At 39.8% G+C, this 15,855-nt stretch overlaps 1 long non-coding RNA gene across 1 annotated transcript; it reads left to right on the top strand.

The window, feature by feature from the left end:
* Positions 1–558: 558 nt before the first annotated feature.
* LOC143942099 (uncharacterized) lies at positions 559–15,421 on the top strand. The gene is made up of 4 exons (XR_013264679.1): positions 559–774; positions 900–1,011; positions 3,134–3,301; positions 15,209–15,421. It is a non-coding gene; the product is annotated as an uncharacterized LOC143942099 (long non-coding RNA).
* The last annotated feature ends 434 nt before the right edge of the window (positions 15,422–15,855 follow it).

The raw sequence follows: 15,855 nt of genomic DNA, 5'->3' as shown, positions 1-15,855 counted from the left end.
TTAGTAAGGGAGAAACCTGGTTTATGTAAAATGTTGTGCCTAAAAAGTCCCATCTTACAATGTTTTCTAGCTCTATGTATATAAATAAATGCAGTGTCTGCTCAGATAGCATCCTGTTTATTGATACTGCTGGAAATGGGCAGAAGAATGAATGCAGCTGCCAACATTACACAAACCACAAATCAAAGTACAATTAAAGACACAACTGCAGTGATTGCTGTGGGTAGTGTTTTTATGTCTTACATAGGAATAGGGAATGGCTGCTAGCTATGGGCAACAGAAACAGCACTTTCTTTTTTTAAACTTAATATATGAGACAAAGGCAGTCCTTTAAAGCACAGACACAGCTACCATGGAATGTTCTATAGAACTTTAAAAAGTTCCTGTAAGGACTAACACTGTGGGGACATCTGGCTCTGGCTCCCTTTTATTTCCAGCCAACATGTTATCAGGAGATCCTGTTCAGTCCTGTTCCTCCATTTTTCATACACCTGATATATCATTAGTAACCTAGCTGCTAGGTCTGGAACTCACAGGGCTAGGAAAGTCATAACCTCAGGTCCTTCTCCCGAGTAAGTTCCTCTGACTTCTGTTCTTCTGACATCAGGCTAATTTACAGCAGACAAGTAGAAGTGTGAAAGTACATTTCACCTCCCGCTCCTACAACATGTACAGATTTGCAGATGAGCACTCGGAGCCAAGTGTCTGCTTCTCTATGTGCTGCTTTGTGCTGTATGAACATGGGGCTGTGAGCTTCTGCATCTACTGACACTGGTATTGCAGTTCTTAGTTTTTCTAATACCTCCGCACCTAGGTCTTTACCTAGTCATGTATTTTTATTATTGCTATTATTTATTTATAATGCACTGACATATTAATCTTTAAATAATTGATGGCAGTCAATTATAGACTTCAAGCAAAAATCAAGACAAAGACATGATGAAGGAGGAGATGAGGACCCTGTCTATACAAGCTTACCGTTCTTAGTCCACAGATGTACAAACCCTAAAGGTAACCATAGCAAAAAGCTTGTTTTCTGTGTTTTTTACTTCCAGCTGGCCTTTGTATAAATTGTCCCTTATGGGGTCATTGGTTTATTTCCATCTCAAAAATCCAATATATCTCTCTCCCAAAGTATACGACTAAAATCAATTGTTTAAAGATTACCTTTACTCCCCTTTTTTTAATACAGATAATCTTTAAATAAAATATTCTGGGTTTACATAAACTTGAAGGGAAGGTGTCTGTATTTAATTTTTGAGATCAAAATCAACAAATGTCCAGGAAGGTCTATCTATACATAAGCCAGTTGGGGAGAGGGGCAGTTGTTACTGGCAGGACCTCTAAATATGCAACAGATTAAAAAAAAAGTGATTTGCTTTAAAAAAAAAAAAACTTTATGCAGTGAGGCATGACGTCAAATATACTGAAAAATTTACGTTTTTGGTTTTGAATTTAAAGTCTGAAGATTAAGCAAGATCTAACGATAAAGTGCAGGGCAGGGGCTCATTGAAAGTGTAGACATTTTCTAATTACTGGAATTGGTCTTTAAGCATTGGCATCAATGTAATTTATACAGTAGTGTATTTAGGTTTTGTGCTGCCCTAGGCCTGACTAAACTTGTGTACCCCCTAATTTAAATATGACCCACCCCTTCCTGTCAAGGTCACACCCCTTGCTGTTTAAGACCTGCCCTGCAATTTTCGAGTGGGGACACTAGTTCTGAAGGCCTGGGGGGGCAATGGATTCCTTTAATTTGCCTAGATTTCCTCTCACTTCCTGTTTGGCTATGGGGCAGGAAGTGAAAGGAAATCTCTGCAATGGGACAGGGATGGTAAATAATAAACTGACAGGGGCTATAACCCTCCCTTACTCTATCCAAAATGAAAGTGTTGCCTATAGTTCTACTTTAGGCACACATTTCTGATAATTGTATGGAGAGGACTAAGAATATACAACCATGCCAATGGTGCAGCAGAAAACAGCACAGTGAGGAAGGTTTGGGGCCCAGGATGATAGGACAGTCAAAATTAGAAGCGACGCTCCCCCCCACAGTTGCGGAATGCCGACCGCCCGCAAACTGGAAGCAATGCAGCCGCTTTATGGGGCGCTAGACTAATTTGCCTCTCAGCCCAGCCCATAAGACTGGCGCTACACTAACAGTGTAGCGCAAGCTGGCAGGGACTCTTTGTGTGCTGCCCCTGTGCAAAGTGCTGCCCCCGTGAAAAGTGCTGCCCTAGGCCTGGGACTTGTCGGCCTAGGACAGGATACAACGTTGAATTTATATACTTGTTTACCTTTACCTTATAATCTATGGTCAGACTCTGGCACATACACTGGAGACAAAGATGGGGCAGCCATGACCCATGCACTGTATTGGATGGCAGCATGGGATATAAGAGCTGACAAGCCATCTGACATTGAGTTGGGTGGGCCGTAGATATGACCCTGGAGGTTAACCTTATAGAATACTGATTTTGGGGTAAGGACAAACTTACACATTAAAGAGGACGTAAACTATCGAACGTTTATCTATTATAATCCCTCATGAAAAATCGCTAATACTTTAAAAAGAAAGCAGAAAAACAGATACTTACTTACAACTTGGCTTGTCTCAATGAGCAAAGTGACATTGTCTTTTTAAAATGATCCCCATATATAAACCATATATAAACATACAAATGGATCCTTCAGCAAATCCAACCCAACCCTTAAGTAGAAGACTAGACTGCACCTGACTTATCATGGGCATTTTTTGATAAGAAAAAACTAATTGGTAAAGACAATTATGCTTGAAAATGTTGGAGGAAAATAAAAAAAATAAAGGCCAGCTATAAGATGAGTGAATGCAGACACAAATATTATGAATATGCCCTTGCATAGAATCAAGAAGCAAACACAAGACATATTATTCTGGAGAATCACTATGTGATTGACTGGAGTCGACATTAACTTTACAGCATATAATAATAATATGAAAATTGCTTTGAATGTACTTATGTGGAACTGATAGGACACATAACATACCATGCATTGTACAGCTACTATTGTGGAACATTTCTGGACAGAAAAACCTACTTGTTGAAGAGCAGTACAATGGCCCCTTAACAAGAATGTGATCCTTTTTGTCCAGAAACAGCTTGGAGCAAGTAGGTGCAGGGGGCATACACCTCGCAACACAACAAGCAAACCTTTATTATCCCAGCAAGCTGTGGACAGAGTCGTAAAACACATTGGCAGCAAGTCGTAAAAAATGCATTACTGAGCAGTTAATTATTTCTTAAGGGCCTGAAGCATTAAGGTAAGAAAATTTGTTCTTTGTTTTTTTCTGCCTTATGCATGAATAGTGACTTTGTTACATACAGAAGATCTTAATTATATTTCAGCGACTTACAAAACAGCTTGTGTAGCCTGCCCAGTAATTAATTGGCCCTGCCAATTTTTAGTCACCTTTTTTGTTATGTATTACATATCATGTTTACAAAATGAGAGACACGTTTTAGTGGGTTATTTATTATACTATGAGGTTATTATTACAGAAGTGGGGAAAATGCATTACAAACAACTGTGAAAGACATAATTTTACTCTTTTATGTATTGTTTCCTTTTAGAGCACTGACATATTATGCAGACTGTTAGGGCTTGTTTCTACCAAAAGCTGCAATAAATGCATGACCACTGGTGGACACTGGGAGGAACAAGGGTGATGTGATGATTCAAGCGCATCTCACTGTTTGCGTTCCTTCCATTTGCGCTCCTTCCATTTTTAAAGCATAAGTTCACCTTTGGGAGCATGTTACATGTTCCACATGTTTTTAGGGTGGAACAGGTAACATGTTCCCAATGCTGCAGCCAATATAGGGAGAAGTTCCCCCGTACTAGCTGTCACTTTTTTGCAATGCTTTACAGGCTGCAAAATAAATAAATACATGCACTTTTTTTACCTGCAAAAAAATATGCATTTATTATTTTTTATTATTTTTTCTACAAAAGTGAACTTATCCGATATACAGAGTCATTTACAGCAGATCCTGTTTTAGAGAAGTTTATAATATGTTACATCAGTATGCTAGTGAGGATACAGGAGTAACAAGAGGAAATGCAAAACTTTTTAGAGATAGTGTTTGAGTTGGGAAATGAGCCCAGGAGCTAAAACAAATTATTCATTCTATTGTTTATTAATGTGGAGCTAGGATCAGGTATATTTAATAATATTTGCAGTAGAAAATGCAATGATTCAGCAACTCAAACTGTGAATTTTATGGTAATGATGGTTTCCTATTGAAGAACAGATGTTGTTGAATGTCAGGGAAAGTAATTTTCACTGAGTGAATCTTGGGGGAATTCCATTTATTTGGCTTGATACATAGGGTAAATGTTCACCATCAAATTTTGGGAAAATATTGGGTACTACTTGGGCAAAAATAATTTCTAAATACCCCCCCCCCCATTTTCATTTTACAGCACTGCACACATTTCAGCCTTTTTTACTTGCACCACTCCACCACCCATCAATACCCAAATAGCCCACAAAAGACTCAAACTGTAATTTACTGGCCATAGCAGCCCATTTTTGCAAAAAAATGCATAAATAACTTTATTATTCAATACAAATTTGAGCAGAATTTGATCTCTACTTAACAGAGTACCTGCGTAAACCTGTAAGTTAGGCCTCCAGCCTCAAAACACTGATTCAGAGACACCAATGACTGCCGATACAACTATGAACAACCCCCAGTTTATTGTTACTTAACTATACAGCATAAGGGGAACCTTTCCTTAAGCTGGCCATAGATGGTTTGAATCTTTGCCAGTTTGATTCAAACCATGTATGGGCAGGCTGACTGTACCTAAGTTGATCAATTAATCCACTTAGGTACAACCAGCCTGTTGGATCTTACATGCGATTATTTCTAGTCACTGTGTTCTACTGAGGGGTATAGCTTCCCCCCCCCCCCCCCCAGCAGGGAGAACATAATAGCTTAGCGGGAGGGATTTCCCCATCAACACTGATTATTTTGATGGAGAATCAAGCAATTTTCTTTTTCTTCCATGAGTTGCAGGAAAGAAAATCGCTCATTCTATGGCTAGCTTATGGGACCCTACCACTTTATGTTTGTCCATAATGACAGTCTTCAAGGACCTTGTACCCTGCCAGCCGCTGTGACATACCTGTACCAAACTCGTAACTGTCTGCAACAGAAAGCAACAACGATCCACCAAAACTGTAGAGAGGTGTGAAGTTTTCCCAACGACCCCTTCCATTCTTGCCAGCCCCACTAATCCAGTGCCCCCTAAACCCTTATTTACTTTTAATATCCAGAAAACCCTCTCAATGCCAAACCTCTTTTTAACCCAGTCATGTAGGACTTGCATATTTGTAACCTGCAAATATAACTGCACCACAGATTGTTAGCTACAGAAACCAGCAATATTAAAGGAGGAATTGATCTTCTGCCTTCAAATTTTTGAGGAATATTATTTATTGGTCACGGAGATGTCACTTAGCAAATATGGCGGTGATACTTCAAACTGATTTAGCAAATCAGCTGTTTTACGCACTGAAAATGACCCCTTAAAAGCCATATGTTTTCTTGTATCACAAGTTTGTTTCTCTTATGATTCTTCCATGTGATACAGAAACCTCAGAGTTCAGAACATTTGATTTCATAATTTGAAGATCTAGCATTTTTTAAGTTGCTGTTAGGAAATTTCTTACCACCCTTATACAAGCATGCTTGACACTATGTAATACAATAATCCCAGTTCATCAAACTGCACTGTAAAGAGTGTTTAAGGCATTGTAAAGTACTAAAGAGACTTCTTAGTCAGTACTATCACATGTTATGTTAGAATGTCCTAATGTGAACATTTAGAAGAAAAGAAAAAAAATCACCCTGCGCATAATAATGGAGAAGTCTGGATAGTAGTTCAAAATTCTGTGTAGGTAATATTGTCCTTAATATGGTAGGTTTTTGTCCATACCTACTTAAGTATATAACAAAATGTTCAGGTGCCAGCCATCCCCAGGGCGTATCCGGAATACTCTGTGAGAAATGCAAAAGAGGAAAGGAAGGAGGCGCACCTAAGTGTAGTAGTAAATGAATATTTAATTGCGTAAAATAATTCACTTACAAATAAGAAGAAATCAAAGGCATATCTGTGGTTTAAATGGTCCTCCTCGAGGGGTACCAGCTATCCGGTTTCCCAGCGTTCAGAGATGTCAGAGCCTATGCAGGATGCTGAATCCAGGACAGGAAGGGAAGAGGATCCAGGCTGCCTGGCGTGGACCGCACAGAGGGAAATTATGTCACCTGGTGGGTGGACCTCAGTATTGGAAGGACAGGAAGCAAGGCTACTCACTCGGAGCATACAGCTCCTTCTACTGGCCTGACAGTTCCTGTGTAAAAGAAGCTTAAGTACATATGTAAAATAAAACATTTTTAAAATTGATATCTAAAAACATATTGGCCCATAAGCCTTAAACAGAAAGGACAAGGGAAAGAAAAATACATGGATCTTCTACAGATATACTCTATGGGGAGCTAAAAGAGCGGAGGTGTAGACAGAGAGGCGGTGGCGGCATAGACAGAGCGGCATCGGAGGCGGAGACAGAGCGACAGCAGATGCAAAGCTGAGGCAGGGGTGGAGACAGAGCGGAGGCGGGGGTGGAGAGGGAGACAGAGCGGAGGGGAGATGTTTACTCTTATTGTCATGGAGACCGGCCACGCATGCGCTAATACAAAGCCCCACCGCTCGCAGGACTGAGGAGGCTGTTTTCCCTTGTTGCCTTGGACACCTGCAGAGAAAAAGAGGTAGCGGCCAGAGGCTGCTGTGTGGGCCACATGACAAGACCTGGTGGGCCGTATTCGGCCCGCGGGACTTGTGTTTGCCACCTGTGCCATAGAGTATATCTGTATAAGATCCATTTTCTTTCCCCTGTCCTTTCCGTTTAAGGCTTATGGGCCAATATGTTTTTGTAGATATCAAGTGAATTTTTTTTTTTTATTAAATATGTAACCCCCCCACACACCCCCCTTTTTCTCCTTTCTTCCCCCCTCTTCTTTCCCCCCTCCATTCCCTCTTGCCCCCCTCCCTAGCCCCCCCTCGTCTCCACGATCAAATATATGTACATAATATATTCATTAATTCATATATGTATATGTCTTAATGTATATGATTTTTAATATCCATTCATCAGATATTCTTAATAATCATGCTCTTGTATTAGCTCATTTTAATGTTCATGCTCATTTATCAGTTATAGATGCTATTAATATGATTTTTAAACAGTTTTTAATAAGTTCTCCACATGTTCATGTGGTCCGCTGGCCCTTCTAGTTCCACGCCTGTGACCAGATTGTATTTAAGCTGCTTTTACACAGGAACTGTCACGCCAGTAGAAGAAGATGTATGCTCTGAGCGCGTAACCTTGCTTCTTGTCCTTCCAATACCGAGGTCAGCCCACCGGGTGATATAATTTCCCTCCGTGTGGTCCAAGCAAGGCTGCCTGGATCCCCTTCACTTCTTGTCCATGATTCAGTGTCCTGCATAGGATCTGACATCTCTGAACGCTGGGAAACCGGATAGCTGGCACCCCTCAAGGAGCACCTTTCATACCACAGATATGCCTTTGATTTCTTCTTATTTGTAAGTGCATTACTTTGCGCAATTAAATATTAATTTAATACTACAATTAGGTGCGCCTCCCTCCTTTCCTCTAATGTGAACATTTAGTCTGCCCAAGCAGGAAGGTACAGCAAACAATATGTAGCCAGTATATTCCAAAATGTACAGTAAACAGTGCAAAGTAAGGGTACAATTCAATATCAACCTCCATTAGATACAGGGCACATATTTAACCCATTCTCAACCACTATAGAGTAGAACGATTACCATACTTGCGTAAAGAATTTAGTATATATAAAAGAGAACCCAACCAAACTATAAACCTACAAAAAAAAAAACAGAAACCTACTGGAGTGAACCCATCCCAAATCAGGAGAAAGAAGAGCCGGGCTCCATAGCACCCCATACCAGCAAAATATGTAAACATGCAGAGCACTCCACCAGTAAAAGGATCTTACAAAAATAATACTTTAATTTCTTACGGGTTTTCAGGCACGACTGCAGATGAGTCTACCCACCTGGACTATAATTTTTTTAATTTTTTTGGACACCCCCTAGCTCCCTATGCCATCTCATAGGGATATCCAGATTAACAATTTTTTCCGTGCCTTTAAGTCAAGGGTGTCAGTACATATTCAATTCAATGCTATTCATTTTTGTACATAAAAAAACAGTCTCAAAAAAGTTTAGTAGCATTGGCCATAATTTCATCCTCAAGCACCCCTAGAAGGCATACCAGAGGACTACATGCATTGGGTAGATCAAATGCATCAATTATAAATTCCATAACATTAGACCACAAAGGCCTAACTTTGGTGCATTCCTATACCATATGCAAAAAAGGATCCCATACTAACTTGACACTTATGGCACGTGACAGTATCCCATTTCCACATGCGAAAGAGATGCACAGGTGTATAGTACATTAGATGCAGGTAACATAATTAGATCATTTTATCCCTAGAAGAAATAACTGTACCTACATATGTGGCAAGAACACCTAACCACAATTGCTCTGTCAAGTCAGAGATAATACCATACCACCTCTTGCAAGCCCGATGACATTGCTTACTATCAATGAGAGTCAATTCTGAGTAGTAAGTGGAAACCAGCTTAGTATCCTCTAGCTGTAACAGAATAGTTTCCAATCTAGTATTAGTGAGCGTCACCGCCCCAGAGCCACACTTGGCCATCACAGAATGTTTAAGTTAAGCATTCTGAAAATACCATGAACCAGGTACACCTCATTCAGACATTAATTGTAAAAAGGGCTTAAACTTGCCATCCTCATAGATATGATGGACATATTTGATACCATAATGAGCCCTCTGATGACCCCCCTCCAACCTCTAAAATTCCCCCATATTAGGGTTATACCAGAGAGGGGCATTTGGAGATAATGATAAAGCCAAATCAGAAATATGTTGAGTACATATGGTAAGAATCTTTTTGGATTCCGACAAGATAGCCATACCACCTTCTGAGGGAACCTCTCCTTGATAAAAAAAAACATTTAGTGCCACATAGGAGGTGGCCACTGCTGTTTCCACCACAGTGGTGGCATTGTTTAGTTGAGAAAACATTCTCCAATGTGCATACATCAACTAGTAAGGATAAATCCCCCCTTATGAACAGACAGTTGTAGTATCTCAAGTGATACCCTGGGAGGTTTAGAATCTCATTAAAAGGAACTAAGTAGAGAGTTAATACACTTGAAAAGCTAAAATATAAACGGAAGCAGCGGAGAGAATATATAGAAACTTCAGCAGATAAATCATTTTGAACAAATTTATTCTCCCTAACAAAGTTAGCAAAAGTTCTTTCCATTGATGCACCTTTTCTTTAAATGCTTGTATAATCGGCCAAAGATTATTATACAAAAACAAGGCTAGTGGAAGCTGTATAGTAACCCCAAGATATTTAAATGTATCCAAGATCACAAGGGGGCACCCAAGGGCTGACACCACTGTCTGCTGCCTGTCTAAGGGAAATAACATAGATTTAGCCCGGTTTATTCTAAACCCCAACTTTCTGAATAAGCAAGAAGGCTGTAGACAATGACGACGGAGAATCATTCAAGTACAATAACATGTTGTTTGCTGTAGAGAGGTGAGCCAGTGCCACTGTTTTGGTGGTTTGAGCCTGATTTTTGCAGGAAGCGGGCAAACTAATGATACAGGTATATGCTGGAGTTATATTGGAGCTGGGATTAGAGGTCAGTTGCTCCACCCCCCTGAGGGGGTAAGTCTGTGAAAAGGGAGCTGTGAGGAACACATTGCTCTATACTGTCCAGGTTGTGACCGACAAAAGGCACAAGCCTGTGGGGATGTAGCAGCAGGGAGCTGCAGGAGAAAGTCATAAATGACAAAGGTACAGTGGTTTATGCAAGAGCACTGGTGCTGTGTGTTTGAGTGTTTTTGAGTTCCACCCACAAAAAAAAATAGTTTCAAAGCCAAACTTGGCAAATAATGAGAAGAGATATGCCCATTCTACTGAATTGAACACTTTTTTTGGTATCTAACAAAATAATTACCCTACTGGCCATGCTATCATGAGTTATTTGTAGGCGGTGCCTTCTTAATCTGCTCCATCAGCTATTTCAAATGCACTATTACTTATACCAAAATATGCAGCCCAAGCATTTTAAACTATTATTATTTAAATTCTGTCTTTTTGTCAAAAGTCTTCAAATAAGCTTGCATGTCCATTTTTTAAAATGTAACCTTTACAGCACTCTTAAAATGTTTGTCACTCTACTAAACTTTTTTTTACCTAGTTCTGGATAGAGTATTGAATGATTAGAACTCCTGTTTGGTTTTTACGGCTATCCTATGCTTCCTTTAAGAGATTTAGCATTACTCCGTGTCAAGCTAACAATGATTTCACCAGATAGGAAATGAGGGAAAATCTTCAACAGGGAAATTGACTGAAGTTAAAATCCAGAATTGTGGAAATGAGGCATTGGGTTACTATTTGGGTCTAATGTTGCCATTGCCAAATCTGACAGAAATGTTAGCATTCCCTTAATCTACTAAGAAAAATATGCTGTTGGAGAGTTCCCCTCACTTTCTGCCTGGTAGAACATTGCCAGTAGGACAGGAAGTAGGGGCAAATCAGAACTCCAGATAGCAGTAAAAAACCTGACAAGTGTTCTAACCCTCCCCCACGCTATCCAAATTAACCATTTGCTGACCATGCTACAGCTGAAAGATTACAGAGTGGTTGTCCAGTTCTGTCAGGGCATCTATAGATGCCCTAACCCAGCTCCCCCATGTGCCTTGGGGCCCACATCGAGCATACTCTGTGCTTTCTGTGTCCTTCAGAAACAGTTGATCACAGATCAAGATAAAGGGCCAATCACAGTGGCCCTTTACCTTGTGATCAGCTGTGTTCAATAACAGCTGATCCCATGTATACAAATGCCAGTTATTGGTATTTGCTATCCTCAGCACTGTAACTGTGTGAGGAAAAGGAAAGCCGATAATCGGCTCTCCTGTGACAGGTCAATCATTGCACTGTTTATCAGTGCCCTGATTATCAGTGCAGCCCCATCAGTGCTAATTGGTGTCCATCAGTACAGCATATCAGTGCCCATTAGTTCTGCCTATCTGTGCCCAACAGTGCTGCCTTATCAGCGCAACCTCATCAGTGCCTCCTCATATCAGTGCCCATCAGTGCAGCATATCAGAGCCCATTGGTGCTGTTTCATTAGTGCCACCTCGTCAGTGCCCATCAGTACAGCCTCATCAGTGCACATTATTGAAGAAGAAAAATTACTTATTTGTAAAACCTTATAACAGAAACAAAGAAAGCTTTTTTTTCTCAAATTTTTTCATTTCTATAGCAAAAGATTAAAAAAAAAAAAAAAAACAGTGATGATTAAATACCACCACAAAAAAAGCACTGTCTAAAAAAAATTAAATAAAAATGTCATATGTGTACAGTGTTGAATGACCACGGAATTGTTACAAGGTGGGAAAGCGTTGAAAGCTGAAAATTGGCCTGGTCAGTAGGGGGATGAAAGTAGGCAAGAGATTAAAAAAAAATTTGACTGGGCACACCCTCAAAAATGCATTTTGAATTCCATTTTGTTTAAGCTGTTAAAATAGAAATTCATCATCTGGTTTGCTGAAAAAGCATTAGCCCCATATTTGTGTTTGTAAAGTCTGTTCTGCGGGCATGGATTTAGTGCTGTCAAAAAATATGACTTTCCTTAGCCTGCACATTCCCTGGAAAATCACTTGCTGACTTTGTCAAATGATGTTTTAACACATATTTAATTTGGGGTGTTAACTCCTTTCATAACTGTTTCATTTTAAACCTCCAAACGTATTGAAATAATGCCTCTTTGAAAACCTTAAATACATTTTCCTAAAGCCACAAACTTTTTCTTTCTTGCTTTGAAATTAATGAGGGCGATTTAACACCAGCATGAAATATCTTAGCTGTAATTCTAATTTGGAAAACTTCAAAACATACGTCACGCTGATGATTAATTAGGGGATTAGAAAATGTCATTAAGAACCTAACTAGTCCTCCTAATGACTTAATATGACTAGCTCCAGCAAAATAATAAAGATTCTGTGCATTGTTTACTGTGACTCCTCTTATGTACTGTATGTATATAGTTGAAAAAAACCCAATGAAGAGGCAAATGTATCTTGAGATATTTTGGCGGGGACATTCGTGTTTCTGTAAAGATACATATGTTAGGATGAATGTTTTAAATACCACTGCCAAGATGAACAATAAACACAGTTCACATATTTGTAAAAGAAGATGATTTATGGCAATCCTGGGACAACTGTTTATGTGAGCACCAGTTCTCTAACTTCTCTGCATTAAGAACAAGCTGAGGGTCTTAAAGTAAACATATCAGTCTGGTTGAAATCAGTGGATGTCTGCTTGAAAGAAGGGGAGGCATCTAGATCTTTAAAGATAATGAAGCTTATGGGAAATGATGATAGAATATAGACAATTATCCATGGTATATGTAAGTCTACGCAAAGATGTTAGGTGGTAACTCAACTGGATTGTTACATCAAAGTGTATTTAAACCCAAGACCAAAAAAATAACATATTGCTGCCTATCAGTCCTTAGATGCGTTGACTGCATTCCTTTTCTTTTTCATTTTTTTCCCCTTATTTTCAACCCAGTGATCCTACCTCTTCTCCAACCGGGACACACAAGGTCACACAAGGTCAGCAATGGGTTGACTGAAAGAAAATTGCTTGATTCCACCATCAAAACAGTCAATGTTGATGAGGGAATCCCTCCGGCTGCATTATTGTATTCAGACAGTGGGAGGTTTCCCCTCTGTCAGAATACAGTGATCACTGCTTGTGATCACTGGCAGTGATCATATGAGAAAAACCTGACAGGCTGATATATTGATCAACTTCAGTACAACCAACCTGCCTATAGATGAATTGAAATGTTGATGGTTCCTGCTGAACCAGCCAAATTTCGATCCGTGTATGTTGTCTATAGCACATTAACCACTTTCAGACTGGACCAATTTGCCGGTCAAAGACCAGACCACTTTTTGCGATTCGGCACCGCGTCGCTTTAACTGACAATTGCGCGGTCGTGCGACGTGGCTCCCAAACAAAATTGACGTCCTTTTTTTCCCACAAATAGAGCTTTCTTTTGGTAGTATTTGATCACCCCTGTGGTTTTTATTTTTTGTGCTATAAACAAAAATAGAGCGACAATTTTGAAAAAAACGCCATATTTTTTACTTTTTGTTATAATAAATATCCCCCAAAAATATATAAAAAAACATTTTTTTTCCTCAGTTTAGGCCGATACGTATTCTTCTACATATTTTTGGTAAAAAAATCGCAATAAGCGATTATTGATTGGTTTGCGCAAAAGTTATAGCTTTTACAAAATAGGGATAGTTTTATAGCATTTTTATTAATAATTTTTTATTATTTTGTTTTACTAGTAATGGCGGCGATCAGCGATTTTTATTGTGACTGCGACATTGTGGGGGACCCATCGGACATTTTTGACACATTTTTGGGACCATTGTCATTTATACAGTAATCACTGCTATATAAATGCAGTGATTCCTGTGTAAATGACACTGGCAGTGAAGGGGTTAACCAGTGGGTGGCAGTGTAGGGGTTAGGTAGTGTTCCTAGGAGTGTGTTACTAACTGTGGGGGGGTTGGGCTTTCATTTAGTGAACACTGATCTGTGCTCTAATCACATGGAGCAGAGATCAGCGTCACTAGTTGCTAGGCAGAATGGAGAAATGCTGTTTACACGGCATTTCCTCCATTCAGCCGTCCTGTGAGACGATCGCGGGGATGCCCACGGCGATCGAGTCCGCGGGTCCCGTGACCGGACTCACGGGGGGTCCCGACCAGCGCGGGAGCGCGCCGCCGGTGGCGCGCTCCCGATCGCAGGGCGGCAAATTTAAAGGGACGTACATGTACGCCCATTTGCCTGCCCGTGCCATTCTGTCGATGTACATCGGCGTGCGCTGGTCGGCAAGTGGTTAAACACCAATGCCACATTCTGCAGGTATTTTAGCCCTGGATTTTATCCAAACCAACCCTATATAGATTATATACTATAGACGATCTGGCATAAAGATAGGATAAATCAAGGTCTCAAGTGGCCACAATTTGAAATTAGAAGAAAGAAGGTTTAACATTAGATTGTGGAAAGGGTTCTTTTTGTATCTGTTAGAGCAGTAAAAATGCGGAACCCCCTCCACCAGAAAGTGGTGCTCGATGAGAGTGTTGACATCTTCACAAACCATTTCGATATCTTCATCAGTAAGCAGAATATACAGGGCTACAAGGAATTGTTAGACAATATAAGGTTGAACAAGATGAACCTGTGTCTTTTTTTTTTCACGATTATAAACTATAACTATGTAATATTTCAGAGTCAGGGCTATGTTAAGGTGCTTGAGAATTTATTTTAAATTCAGAAATAGACATGACTTTCATAGCAAGGCCATTTGATAACAGAAGATCAAAGCTGTGCTATTCTTGTGACAGACTCCATCAGATAAGATAGATAACAAACACAAAAGTCGTTTATTTTAGGATGTGTGTGTTTTTGATACCTTGAATGCATCTGTCAATCCAATAAAATACAACATTCTTTTTTGTTAAAATTGAATTGTGACATACATAGTATAATGTATAAATGTCTTATTTATTTTAGGATAGTGTATGTACTATAGATTAATAAACCATATTTTTCATAAACCTTTACGTTATTTCTAATCTTCCTCTTCACATAAGGAACAAAAACGTACTTTAGGTAGGTGTCATTTGTGGCTGCCATACTTTGCCTTGTTAAAAAAGATTTCCCACAGATAATGCAACTGGTACAGGTTTTAAGAATTTCCTTCACCCTGGGTGAGCCCACCTCTCCAGTTTTAGTAAACCAAACCCATAGTCTGCAGATGTGCAAAAGAATTAATCACTTTCCTTTAAAGTTCAAATTAAGTTATAACTTTTTTTTTTAATAGACCATATTTATCATAACTTTTTTTTTTAAATGTTATCACTCTGTCCTCATTGTGGCTATTTCCCCTCATTTGCTGTCTCAGTGGCACCAGGACCAGAAATGCTATACTACCTACAGTCATTGTGGAACCCTTTCGATGTGGACAGTGAGGGTAAAAATCCCCAACAGGGATGAAAACAGCAATAAAAATCCAACAGAGTTTCCAACCAGGATCATCAGGAAAAACATAGAGGAAAACACAAGAAAACACATCTGAAGACTGGAAAGGTGCAATATATAAACGGTTGCAGAACACATGGATCCGGCCAAGATTCGAACCATTAATGGGCAGGTAAATGTACCAAGTTGAACGATCAATCATTTAACTTGGGTACAACCTGCCAGTCACATTCTCTTGCTTCCCCCGCCCACCCCGCTAGAACACAATTGCTCGGCAGGAGGGATTCCCCTGTCAATACTTCATTGACCATGGGTTGCAGAAAAGAAATTTGCACCATCTCTGGTCAGCCTTAAAGGGGTTGTAAACCCTTGTTTTTTTTTTAATAACAAACATATCATACTTATCTCTACTGTGCAGTTCATTTTGCACAAAGTGGCCCTGGTAATCTTCTTCTGGGGTCCCCCAATGGCGCTCGTGGCTGCTCCCCGCATCGGTAAATCCCCTAGGTGAACCGCTCTCCCTGGGGGTTACCGTGCGGGCACGCTCCCAAGTCCAGCATTTTCGTCCAT

Source organism: Lithobates pipiens, unplaced genomic scaffold (assembly GCF_037356315.1).
Source record: "Lithobates pipiens isolate NorthernLeopardFrog02 unplaced genomic scaffold, aLitPip1_a1.2 Scaffold_30, whole genome shotgun sequence".
Taxonomy (NCBI): domain Eukaryota; kingdom Metazoa; phylum Chordata; class Amphibia; order Anura; family Ranidae; genus Lithobates; species Lithobates pipiens.
Note: the sequence above shows the minus strand (reverse complement) of the source record. Positions and strands in the feature narration are given on the sequence as shown.